This window comes from Haemorhous mexicanus, chromosome 1 (assembly GCF_027477595.1).
Source record: "Haemorhous mexicanus isolate bHaeMex1 chromosome 1, bHaeMex1.pri, whole genome shotgun sequence".
NCBI lineage: Eukaryota > Metazoa > Chordata > Aves > Passeriformes > Fringillidae > Haemorhous > Haemorhous mexicanus.
Window position 1 is genome coordinate 94,872,704 of NC_082341.1, and position 13,339 is coordinate 94,886,042.

Here is a 13,339-nt window from a genome sequence, read left to right on the forward strand (position 1 = left end):
TGTGGGTACAGCCCTGTCTCTCCATTATACAGCTGTCATGAGGCAACTGCTGGGGCAAAACATAGGCATAGCCCCCAGAGAGGGGAGGAGAAGGCAGAGTGCTCCTTTCCAGTGGAATTTTTGAGACAGTGCATTTGCAGAGGCAGCCTTGTCTCCTTCCTCTGGCCACCAATGTTGAAATAAAACGTGGAACTTCATCAAAAATAGAGAAGAAATTCCCAAGTGTGTTTTGAAATAGGCCATCAGAGGAAATATGAGTTTAAGTCATCAAAAGTTGAAATCAAAATGTACCCACATTTCTGACTTCTAGGTAGGTGTGCCAGTGGTAAGGGCAGAGTGAACAGGAAAAAATGTGGGAGAGAAAGAAAAGTTGTGATGCGAATGCTTTCATCATCTAGTTTGTGATTTTTTTCCTGAAAAAATAAAGGTATCTTTCGGCCCATAAATCACTTTCTGAGAGCTCAGAGTAAGTAATTGACAGAGAGGTGCCTCTAAAACAAGGCACCATTTAAGAGGCTTCTCTTCCCTCCTTTTCATGCCAACCAGTTTGCTTTGCTAGTCACTTGGTGAGGTGGCGGTTGAAGGTCCTTTCCATTGGAAAAGAAAATAGGCAGTTTTCCTGCATGAGGAGTGAAGTCACTCACTGAGGACTATGGACAGGGAGAGATGTTAGGGAAGTCTGAAATGGAGCATCTTTGACCATCACTGTCATGGGCAGAGTACATCAGAAACCTCCCTAATAATCCCAGAAATATGTGTAACAGAAAAAGTTAGTCATTTTTCTGCTGGTGCTGTGACGTCTTCCTCTAAGGATGATATTCAAGAATTGTGCCATTGGGGAACAGATCATTGCAAAGGAAGGATGGGGAAAGGAGAGAAACAAAAAAAAATTGCATGTTGTAGCATTTGCCAGTCAGAATTGCGGAGGAGTGTCCTAAATACCCACCAAGTAAGACAAAATGTGAGAAATCAGATAATTTGATTTAGTACAGCAGTTTCATGGCAGATTTTAAAGGATATGGATCTCAAATGTAAAGCCCCTTCCCTTGCATGGCTCATATGTAGCCTATAACTAGGTACATTTCTGTCTTAAACCAAATTTCTTCTATGAGCCAACCTCTTCCAAACTTGCAACCAAAACTTCTCAACACACTTCAAATCTGGAACTTAGCATCAGCTTCTCCTAGATAACCAGTACATACCATATTTGAGCCCCTTTCATGCTTTTGCTGGCTTTCAGAGGCAAGTGTCCCATCTGGATTAAAGCACTCTGGCCAGGATTGTTGATGCAGAGATGATTCCTCAGTCCAGAAGTGAAATCAGCTTTTGATTTCTGAAAGGGTTGTTTTCCATGAGGCTGTGTTTTAAAAGCCAGCAGTGATCTAATATCAAGCTAGTTGTTTCCTGGTACTTATGGTAGATGAATCAGATAAAGCTGTTGAAAAGTTTGTGAGTTATTATTTCCAGAAGCTACAGAAAACTAGGAGACTACAGAAAGCCCTGCACTGCTGAACCCATTCTACAAATAGAGATGAGCCTCTGCAGTATCCATCATTCATGGATGTAATTCCTGTGAGTCATGTATTAAATATTTGTAATTTCACTGGTTTAGCCAAATGCTTTCAGTTATTTCTTATCCTTGGAGCCTTTGCATTTCCTTTCTAAGTTTCTCCCAGCAAACCCTTTAGTACTGAAATTAAATTCAATTTTTCTTTGGTCAAATGTGTGGTTTTATTCTCCTTTAAGGAATAAGAGGAAACAATCTCAATTGTGCCACAGGAGGTTTATGTTGCACATTAGGAAAAATTTCTTCATGAAAAGAGTTGTCAAGAATTGGAATGGGCTGTCCAGGGAAGTGGCTGAGTCACCATCCCCAGAGGTGTTTAAAAGACACACAGATGTGGTTCTGAGGGGCATGGTTTAGTGGTGGACTTGGCTGTGCTGGGTTAAACACCTTAAGGGTGTTTTCCAGACTAAGTGGTCCTATGGTTGTAAGAATGTACATTTTCTGTGTTTGACTGGCTATCCAAAGCTTGATGTAGTGATTTAATGCACTTGAAAAGTGAAGGTTCTTGTCTGAGTTGCTTCATCTGTCAGCCAGTATTTTGAATAAGTAACTGTGTTCCTCAGAAATGTCTGGTCAGTTAAAAAAGAAAATGGAGAGAGAGAGTGAGAGAGAGAGAGTGGCACAGTGGGTCAGGGACAACGTTGGAATGCTGCCACTGCTGCCCTGTGCTGTAGCACGCTGGTTGTTTATTGTGGCCAGAGACTTTTAGATCAATTAAAACCCAACAGTCATTGATAATTTAGTTTACCAGCCTTGGAAGACTTTTCTTTCACTAGTTTTGTATGTTTTTTTCTGAGGGAAGGACTTTGTCAAGTTCTTATACTATTTTATATCTCCTACTGGCATCATGGAGTCACTTGGTATTCATTCAGTCTCCCTTGCCTTTCCCCCTGGCACAGCATGGTAATTTGGAGCTATTTAGGTGCAAAGTGAAGACTGTGTCGAGGAAGAGAAAATCTGAGGTTTCATTGAGTGGGTAATCTGAAACAATTGGTTAAAACAGTCGAGCAAGACTGAGAGCTGTGTGGAGCATGGACCTGCATGAAACACTGGGAAGAATGTAAGTGGATTCCTACCAGCCCTTTTTGTTAAGTGCATAGGTAATAAAAGCCATCAATCATGTATTTAAGAAGCTATATGTGATCTAAATGAGATTGTCAGGTATTAAATTAGCATATTTATCTGCATATATATTGAATCAATATTATGCTTCAAATAAGAATGTTTGGATTGGGAGGGTCATTATAACCAGTGTTGTATTTCTTCGGATTGTATCTATCATCCCCAAAACTGATGTGCAAAATGTTTATTTAAATTCTAATTTCTATCTAGTGAGAGGAATTGAACTTTGAAAACTCCTGCCCAAGACACAGCTTTCTGAACTGAGAGACTACAAATTAGCTGAATGGTGATATTACCAATGAGCCATTTGGAAAAATGGCCATGGCACTTATCAAAGAGAAGAAACAGTCAGGCATCACATTAAGGCTCAAAAGGAGTGCTTGCTGGAAGAGAAATCCCATAATACACACATCTCTCGCAGAAACTCAAATTAGGACATTTACTTTAAGTAGGTGTTCTTATTTTTCTGAAGTCTCTGGTGATGATCTTTATGCCAGAAGGAACAGGTAGAGATTGAGAGGCAAAGTGGTATCAGATGGAAATTTCCAGAATACAGCAAAATAATGGAACTTTTAAAAAGAAAATAGCATGCTTTGATTTTCTACAGCTTTCTCTGTAGGAAGAAAATTAAGTTTAAAAAGAATATGAAAATAAGTACAAAAGTGAATAATAGAACTAAACAAAACTATCTAAGCCTTCTAGAATGCATTAATATAAATAAAATAATTTCTTGGATTTTGAACATCCAAGCCACACTTTGTCTTATCAGTTCTTGTTTTTACAGCCCCCTGGCTGCCAGATCATGGATAGAAGTCACTGAAATAGTGTTGTTATCAGCTTATTATTGACAGAGGTACTCATGCTGGATGTGGGCATGGAGATAAAGTTGCTAATCAATGTAGTTATATGACAAAGCAAACCTTAAAATCGTAAGGGATGCCCTCATGGAGAGACACACTCTTTCTCAGAAAGAGGAAAATTCTGACCTTAATACTGCAATAAAGAGCTGAAAAGCTTTCTAGGTATAGCAATACTTACTGGTTCAGAAACATCATGATTTTTGACCTCTTGATGCTGGCATTATTGTGACATACACTCAGCCTTTCTTAACCTGGGTTTTCTGTGGAAGAAATAACTGCATCTGGCAGGAAGAGGATGTCTGAGCATGAATGGCAGAGGAGATGAAGCCTTTTAAGAGCCTGTAACTAGAAAAAGACCCCTTGGTGCCCTTAGGGCAATAGGAGCCATGAGCCCAGTAATCCATCTGAAAATGCAACTACAGATTCATGAATGGACTTGAGAATGGGGAAATGCTGCCTTAAAAGTGAACTCTCCCCTCTGTCTTTCAGCTGTTTCTCATTTTTGTCTAAAAGCAAAGCTGGATTCGAAAAAGAAAAAAACATGAGATTAGAAAGCTGTGTATTTCAGTGAATCCTTTTTCTTTATAAGCCAGTTGTTTTCTCATTTAATGAGCAAAAATATTGCTGTGCAATAACAACTTAATAAATTTTTAAAAATTTTGTGTGATGGGCTTTACATGAATTCATTCATGTGAAATTCTGTTTTGAGTGCTACTTGCATTCATTAATTTTTGGTTACCCTCTTGGCAGTGGAGCTGTCAGCTTTTGAAGGTCCTCTAGTTCAAAACACTGCTCCAAACTTCAGGGCTAGATCAGGTCTCTCAGGCTGTAACCAGCTGAGTTTTGAGTCTCTCCAACAATGTTTCTGGGCAACCTCTTCCTTTGCTTTTCCACCTTCTGATGAAGAAGTCCTTCTTTAGACCAAAATTCAACTTCAGGCTGCTGCTTCTTATCCTTTCACTGTGCATCTTTTTGAAGACTGGTCTCTACCTCTGGTCCATAGGTAATTTTACCCCCTGCCCTTTGCTTTCTCTTCTCTAGTCTGAGGAAACCCACTCCCTCAGCATCACCTCATACATCCTGCACTGCAATCCTCAGACCTTCCTCTCCAGTCAGAAGTATCATGCATGACTTCAAATATCTGGTGATGAATGCTGGAAGATTTAAACCAGAGAACTCAAGAAAATCACTGCCTGGCCTATAGGGCTGGATAGCATCCTCTCATCTGTTCTTTTGGTGAATGAGTGAGAAAGGACACACAGTTTGTGAAGGCATCATTTCCCTGGCAAGCTGGTCAAAAGAGCTATATTATTATCTGCTTAGAGATTTGACTGTTACACATCCATTTTTGCTCCTCAGAGAATGTCTCTGCATTTAGTTTAAAATTAACCTTTTCACTGAGTTCAGGGTATAAGTCTGTTACCATTGACTTAATCAAGGAAAATTTGGGGGTTTTTTTTCAAGGATTGGGAGAGACAGGGTGTTTAGTACATTCTTTACAAGACTGGAATGTGGTTGAAATCTTGGTCTGAATGAAGTCAGCAGCAGAACTAAACTCATCTTTGCTGAGTAAACTCACATTTCCTCTCTAGGTTAGTGGTAATCATATTTGCTTCCCTCAATATGTTCTAAATGGATCTCCACAATATTCAGAAAGTTGCTATGCAACTGAGGCAGTTCCATTTCTGTATACACAGTTTTGGATACTTAACAAATTTGATTTCCTAGAAGCGTGAGCTGAACACTCAATAAAAATTGGGTTGACTGAGCAATGCATCAGTCAAATATCCATGCAGCCCGAGTACTTCTGGAACTTTAGACAAAGATGTACCACTTCCTAATTTATTTAATGAATTACATCTGAAAGCAGGTAATCAGCTGTTTCACTGCCAGCAGGCAAGAGAAAGTTGACAGCTGTTCACAAATGTGAACATGAAATTGTGCTTCTTTCTTTAGCATGTACAGTGCAAAAAGTGTGAATCGGGCAGAATAGGTCAATGAGATTTTCAGGCAACCACAGGAAATAAGGCCTGAACTGCTGAGCAGCTTCATTTTTCTTTCCCTGGCACCTGGCATACTTATTTGTCCCAGTGCAACGTATAAAAGCTATAATTGCATGGGAGCAGAGAACCTTCTCTCGAGTATCGTTCTGAAATCCCCATGCATAGGTGATGAATAATCTACATGAATTCCAAGGTAATGTTGAACCAGGATCAGTAGGATGTTTGTATTATAAAGAAGTTGAGAAGGTGTTAGAACCTAAATTTTTGTCTGCTGAGGTGGCAGGGCTCAAAATTATTCCCAATTTTTTTTACTTTTTAATTGTTTTTTTTCTGTTGTATTAGGCTAATGTTGCAAGTATAGCAGCTGAGGTTGTGAATCTGAAAATTCTTGCAGCAAAGTCTTTTATTACCCGGCAGAGGTTGTTAGTAAGTCAGTCAACATTTCTTGCTTTCATGAGTTCTTGTCCCTTTGATGGGATATCCTCATATGCATGTTATCTGGCTGAACTACAGAGGAGCTGTACAAAGTTGGGCTTTTCCAGCAGATCATTTGGAAGATTCCCAAGACTTCAATATTTGCAGTGATGTGCAATTGATCTCAAGGATGAACATCATCCTGGTGTCTTAGAGAAGAGCAGCAAAATGGAGGAAGAAGAGTCCTTGAGACGTTATCAAACGTTCCCCTCAGCCCTAGGCCAGCACCAAATATAGCAGTACATCACCTGGCTGGTGACAAAGGGATCAGAAAGGGTTCCCTAACTCCAGCATTCCTCATGCCCAGCCTGTTGCAGCAGAGGGCAGTGCTGGACGGAGTGCCGAGATGGAGCTGAGACAGGTCTTGGGCTGAGCAGGGATAGAGTTTTGGGACACTGCTCAGGGCAATTGAGGTGTATCAGTGCCCTCAAGACCTGAACTAGGGATAAGTGCTCTTGAAAACACACAGCTCTCTCTGTGTGGCAATCAGGGTCATTCTCCATTTGGCACAGAAAGAAGCAGTAACTGCTTTGACTAAGGACCAAAGTGGTCAGTCTGCTTCTGCACAAGTCTGCACACCTCAGTCAGTCAGTTCCACTGATTTTCTCATGGACTTTTACTTTCTGCCAGATAAGTGATGTGGGCCAAAGACCAAGGTGATTATTTTTCAACTAATAGCTGAACTTGGAGACTCTTGCTGTCCTTGAGCTGACCCAGTCTGACATCGCACCCAGACTGTTATGGACAATGTGCTCACAGGCTTATGCTCATGCAACTTAATGTGCAAAGGGCAGCTCTGATGAAAGGGTTTTGTCAGTATGCTTAACTTGGTCTTATAATCACCACCATGCCACCAGAGATCTGAGAGACTTCTGTTACCATGCTCCTCGTCCTTGTAATTTCTCAGATGAGGGCTGCGTATTGCTTATCCTTTATCAGCAGAGCTTTAGCTATTTTTAAATTTCCAAAGTGGAATATAAAAAGGAAAATTCTTATCAGACAGATGTTTACCACCACTGATTGATCCTCTTGCAAGGGCTAATGTCACCTGAAAGGCATCAATTAACAATGTTTCTGTTGCTTTCATCACAAAAGTCAGTAAAGCAGGAAATAGTATGAAACTTGAGAGTAAGACAAATGAGTCTCATTAAGAGCAGTGAGGTATGATTAAACAACAGGGTACAGCAGGGTGGGTGAAATATGAGGCCAGCACTGATCTGGGGACGACTCATCTAATTGTTATCAGTTTCCCAGCCCAAAGGAGTGGTAACTCAGAAGTTAAACATAGGTACTTAGGTATGTCATTGTAAGGCTAAAAATTAGGTTTGGAGGACTAGCCACACTGATCCCTAAAAGTGAACTCAGAAGAATCCTTGAACTGATGAGTTCATAATTAGCCTGAGGGATGACAGCTCAGGATCAGTCACGTCCAGCCCTGGTGTAAGTTGGCAGCACCTCACTGACTTCTATCGACGTGACTCTTCTGACATCACCTTGACTGGGAAAAGGGAAAAGCACAGTGAACACTTCTACATTTTTAATTCCTATAAACTTCAGCAACTCCTTGTGACTTCGAGAGAAGCAGGACAAGGTCATTCTCTTAATTGTATGAAGTTCTCCCAAATGTAATGGAAATTCATGAGAAGCTCTGTTTATTGTTTTTGCTAGCCCTGAAGCTGGGAGGACGTATTACTTTCCGTCCAGTGAGATGAGAGTGGTACTCTTTCTTCTCACAGTCTCTTTGAAGCATCTGCTCTCGAGGCGGAAGCTCAGGTCTGAAATTGAGGCAGCTTAACAAGCAGTGGCACTGACCTTGTGCCCAGTGCTGTGTCCAGACAAATAATTGCACCACCTCTGCTGCTTACATAACACACTCTTATGCAAGAGAAAGTAGCTGGGAGCCACTTTGTGTCTTTGGCCAGGTTGAGTGGCACAGCAGCCTCGACTGGATTGCACGCAGCCAGGGCAGCTTGCTTTCACCTCAAGAGCAGAAGACCTGATTTTCCTTGGCCTGGCTGCCTGGATGCATTCATCCCTGCCTGGCATGGCCACCTTCCTTCCGCTCCAAGCCACACACAGGTTTGGAAACCCTGTCAACTTTACCAAGCAAGTCATATGTGGCTGCTCTGGGGCTCCCACCAAGAAGCATCTCCTACCCAGGCACTGCAGTGTACCTCTAATATTTTAGCAGGACACAGCTGTACCATCCTACCCCTGCCTTATCTACTGCATTTTTCAGGCAGCTCCAATAGCTTGTGGCCTGGGTCCTTTTCTGTCCCTGTGATCTTCTTCATGGTCTAAAGGCTATCGTTCTGTGGTGAGCAGAGAATGACGTCTTGAATTGATACTTCAGTCCCCTGAGGCATTTCCCTCACCTATCCTCCAGACTCCATCTCTGCAAAATGCCAGGGCAGGGATTCACCCCTCTGCTGTCCCTCCTCACTATTGCACAGAAAGCTGTAGGAAGGGAATCTCACCAAGGAGTAGTTGTGGGAGCAAGATGGAGCAGGGATCTTTATACTGGGTGCAAAAGGAGGGAGAAGTTGAATGGCAAAAGGACAAGCTGAAGGCAGATCTCTCTATCATCTTGCTCCAACCTCTTTGGTAGCTGGTGAGTTCTGATCAATACTAAAATGTGTCACTTGCTCTTGTTGGTCTGCTCACACTCAAATGAGTAACTGCAAGAACAGGTTCCATAGAAAGAAAAGTGGATTTCTGTACAGTTCCTCTAGATGGCAAGCTTTATCTGTTCTATTTATCTTATCTGTTCAAAAATGAGTGTGTTCAGGCTCAGCCACACAGGAAAAAACTTGCTATGCTACTCAGACTGTTCTGTCAATTCTGAGCTATCAGCTCCTAGGGTCCTAAGCAAGTTTCTGTAGGAAAAAAAAATTGTGAATTATGCACCAATTTATTGAGAAATGTGTTTACTTGTGGAATATGATTTGTAAAGTAGAACAATTAAATTTTTTTGAAAGATGGCCTATTTTGCAAACATTGTTACTTCACCTAGTGATGAAGATGAGGATCAGTTTACTCCCAGAGGCTGTGCTGAATGTGAGGGAAGTCTCTCTCTCTCTCTCTGCCCCAACTTTTCTAGGTATTAGCACTTTCACTGCTGCTAAGTCAGTGAGGAGTGATTGTAAGAAATCAGAAATAGAATGAGGAAATCAATAAAATTGCCCTGAGAGCTGATCCCAACCTAGGTCTTGTGTAATTAGCAATTACACCAGTGGACTTTCTGGTATAAAATTCCTGCAAGATGGTCTCGTGTGCATCCAATATTTCATTATTAAAGAAAAAATGTTACTAAACAACAGCTATTTAGCAACCTAGGTTTTCTTTTGAAGTGTGGTGGTAGTGCTGTGACACAGAATTGTCTTACGGATTTGATGGTGTTGGATGATTTACTGGGAAGCAAGATGACAAAGAATCAAGCCCATATCTCTCTGCAAATCAGGATACAGGCCCAGGCCTAATGCTTGACACAACAGAAAGAGCTTCCAAAAATGTTCTTGGTGTTTATGAAAACCCCAGCTGAGCGGTGTATCACTGGTGTAATGGGTCTCTATATGATAACTGTTGTCCTGCATTTTCTGAGGACAAATGAGACAATGTCCATAGAGGCCAATGCTTGTGTCCAGTGCTCTGCTCTTTGAATTGTTTCTGTATACCTCTTGCTAAGACCCATCTCTGTTCCTTCTCCTGTGTGAAAGTTTGTGAATTCCTCTAGGGAGAAATCCTTTAATGCATTTTGCAAGTGATGCTATACATGACATTTTGTTCAGGTGTGATAAATTGAATATTTAATCAGTATTTTGGATGATTTTGCAATGGCCCTAATGATCTATTTGAATTTTAATTTCAATTTACGTTTGTCCTGTCTTAGTTTCAGTACATTACTTATTATTATATCTCTCAATCTCCATTTTCTTGCCTTTCATTCCTTCAGTCATGCATCCTGTTATGCCTCTGACTAGAGCATAAGGGTCTCAGACTATGGATTTTTATTTGTTTTATTAAATGTCTGATCACTCTTTAAGTGCTGTAAAAGTACATAATGATCTGGCCATAGTGCTTACTCTGCCTTAGATGACTTGACTCCCTTTTTCACCTCCACCCTTCAATTAATCTTGTCACAGAAATTGCCTGTAGCTTATCCAAGCTCTCTTAATTTTCTTCAAGTCAGTTTTCCCAGCTAGGACAAGTCAGTCTTCCCAGCCCATAAAATATTGCTGGCACCACTTGACCTGCGTCTGGTCAGGGATTTGATTGAAACAGGAAAGGAAGCTTTGCTTTCTAGAGGAGGGGTACCCAGAGCTCTGTGCAGTTTTGCTGATAGGACCTCAGCTGAGTCACCTGGAGAGAGTTACTCATCTGAGAAGCCTCTTCGGTCGCTGCCCTCTGCTGCCTCGTTGCAGCACATGCTCCTGTCCCTGACAACACCTCTCCCTCTTGCCTCCAGCTCCCTGCCTTTCCCTTCCCTGGGGACAGCGCCTGCCCTAGATAATGAAGTGGTTTGTCCCTGGTTCTTGCATAACTATTCCAGGGCACCAAGAGACCTGTTTCTCCATTTCCTCTGCTTAGGGTCACCACTCACCTCTGAGAACTTTGTGATCAGACATCAACTGTCCTCCAAAATAGCAGGGGAAGTGGATTCATGTAATTCTTTCATCTTTTATGGAATCAGAGTTTTCCCTGATAATGAACAGGAGAATGTGACATGTCCTTACATGCCAGTGCATAAAATGTAATATAATCTTTGCTATTGCTATACATGAACTTGATTGAATTCTTATATTGTCCACAACAACTATTTCTCCCTATATTGACAAGAAAGCTCTGACAACTTAATCTCTCCTGATCTGAGCCAACACACTTTCTTTTCTCTTGATTTTACCCCTAATTTTACTGCTGAAGGAGAGGAAAAAAAGGCTAACTGGCCCTGCTTAGAAGCAAGGACACAGCAAGCATGACCCAGTGCTCATGGTATCCTGAGGAGCTTTCTTCTTCCTCCCTGAGGCAATGGCACAGTGCAGCCTTCTGGAAGGTCCACAGATAGTCAGCCTTCCCTTTCCCTGTTGCATCTGATTTCATGCCTTTGCATACATTTAGCATATCCCTTTGAACCCAGAGGGTGGTGGGAATCCCTGCCCTCTGGCTCTCAGCAGCTCAGCCTGGCTGACAGGTGAGGGCTAACCCTTCTCCCGGAGTGAGACACAGCCGTGCTCTGGGACCGCAGCTCCCTGCGACGTGCTCCTGCACAAGACGGCCTTGGTCCTACTTCGTGGCAGGGAGGAACAACCAACACCTGAGCTGCTGCTTTCCCACAGCAGGCACTCCTTTCACCCCACTCAAAAGATGCCCTGGCTGTCAGGGAGGTGCATGTAGACCTTCTCCTTCAAGGTCAGAGTGTCCCAAAGCATCCAGATTAACAATCTGGAAAATCTTTATCAGAGAAGTGTGTGTAACTGCTGAGAAAAATGGTGATGTTACAGACTCTTATGTAGAAGGGGCTGTGGAGGAAACAGTGGCCTCTGATGATGTGCCAGCCAGGGAATTTGAGGAGGGGATATATTTCCTCATGGATTTGTCTGTGAAATATGATGTGGTTACTGTGTATTGCAGCAGAGCTTCACTGAAGCTTAAGGTCTCCTCTTCCTTCCTATTTTTTAAATACTGATGCTTTGAGTACACATGTAATCATCCATGCCCTGATTTTTTAGGCACTTTTATTTCCTCTCTACTTCAAGCTATTGAGAAGTGGATCTGTGAGTGGTGCTTGCATATTTATATATCCTGTATTGTATTTTTACAGCACCTTCAAGTTAGAATCAATGGAAAGACCCCGAGGAAATTATTTTTGGCCTGGTTTTCTAGTTGTGAAGGAGTAGGTCATGCAAATTAAACACACCCCTACATCCTTTGCTTCAGGCTATGCCCTGGGGCTGGAGCAGACCCAGAGAACTGGATCTCACACAGAGCTCAGTGCATGGAGGCTGCATTATCCTTTTGTGGGGTGCAGAAGCACTCACATAGGTAAGTTGTCCAGCCCGATAGGAAGAGGGAGGAACAAATTAGAAGAGCAAGTTGCAATCTCCTTCTTCCACTTACAGTGGGCAATGAGTCTATTACAATTTACACCTGTTTTCATCTCCTTTGCATTGCTCTAACTGAGAAACAGTTTAGGTACGGAATGAGCTAAATCTGAGCTTGTGTTCTGCTGTCTCCCTCATTAAATGTGCAGAGAGTCGAGGTTTTCAGTCCTTCATGAGCTGGGTTCACCACCCACTTTTTTGATTATATATATTATAACATTCTATAAATGCATGTGTGTAGTTACCTTATGAGACTCCTCACAAATCAGAAACGTCTCCTAATACTGGTGAAATGGAGCTTTGGAATAAAGAATTTCTTTACCTATCTCAGTACAAATGTGATGGAAATCTCTCTGTCCTGCACAGCAGTATATATTGATAGCTGCGGATCATACCTCTAAATGTGTGACGAAGACAAGCTAAAAAATTCTGTGCCTTTGGAAAAGTCATGCTTTGCAAGTCCAGCCTATACATAATCTTAAACTCTGTTCATACTGATAGCAACTGCTGAGCCTATTTCATTGCCGGGAGGGCGAGACTGGCTGCCAGCCGGATGGCATTTGCAAATGATCCATCCCTAATCTGCTCTTCCAGAGCACGACCTACATCTTGTTTCTATCTTTCCTCTTTTTCTTTGAGTGATTAACTCTCAGTTCATGAGACTTTTCCAAGCAGGACCTATCCTTCAGGGTGCCTAGTAAGTATCAAGTCCTTTTGTCTGCTTGTGCTCAGCTTCCAGCTCTCCGGAGCAGAAGCATCCCAGATCTCAATAAAACATCATAAATTTTAACCCAAAGTCCCAGAGACCCAGCATAATACTGTGATGGAAATCCATCAGTAATGCACTGCCACAGTCAGTTATTTTCCTGTACACATGGATAGGTGGGCAATATGGACAGGAGCTGACATCTAAAGGCCAGTCCAACATTCAGAGCCAAGCCAGGGCTGCCAGGTATCACCAGAGCAGTGAAGAGAGGGAGAAGGGCCCATGGAAGGTGAGCCAGGGCTCCTAACCCAGCCTGGGCTTCCTCTTTGAGAAGGTTTTCTAATGTAAACAGTGCTCCTTGGGTTTCAAGGAAGCCCTGGGGAGAATGGCTGGCTGTACAAAGGACTTCTGTTGTTGCTTGACCAGTTGGCTCAGTCAGTATCTTACCCCTCCCCACTGCCCTTTGGCCAGAGTCATGTTATTATGAGTATATAATTGTGTATTTAGCT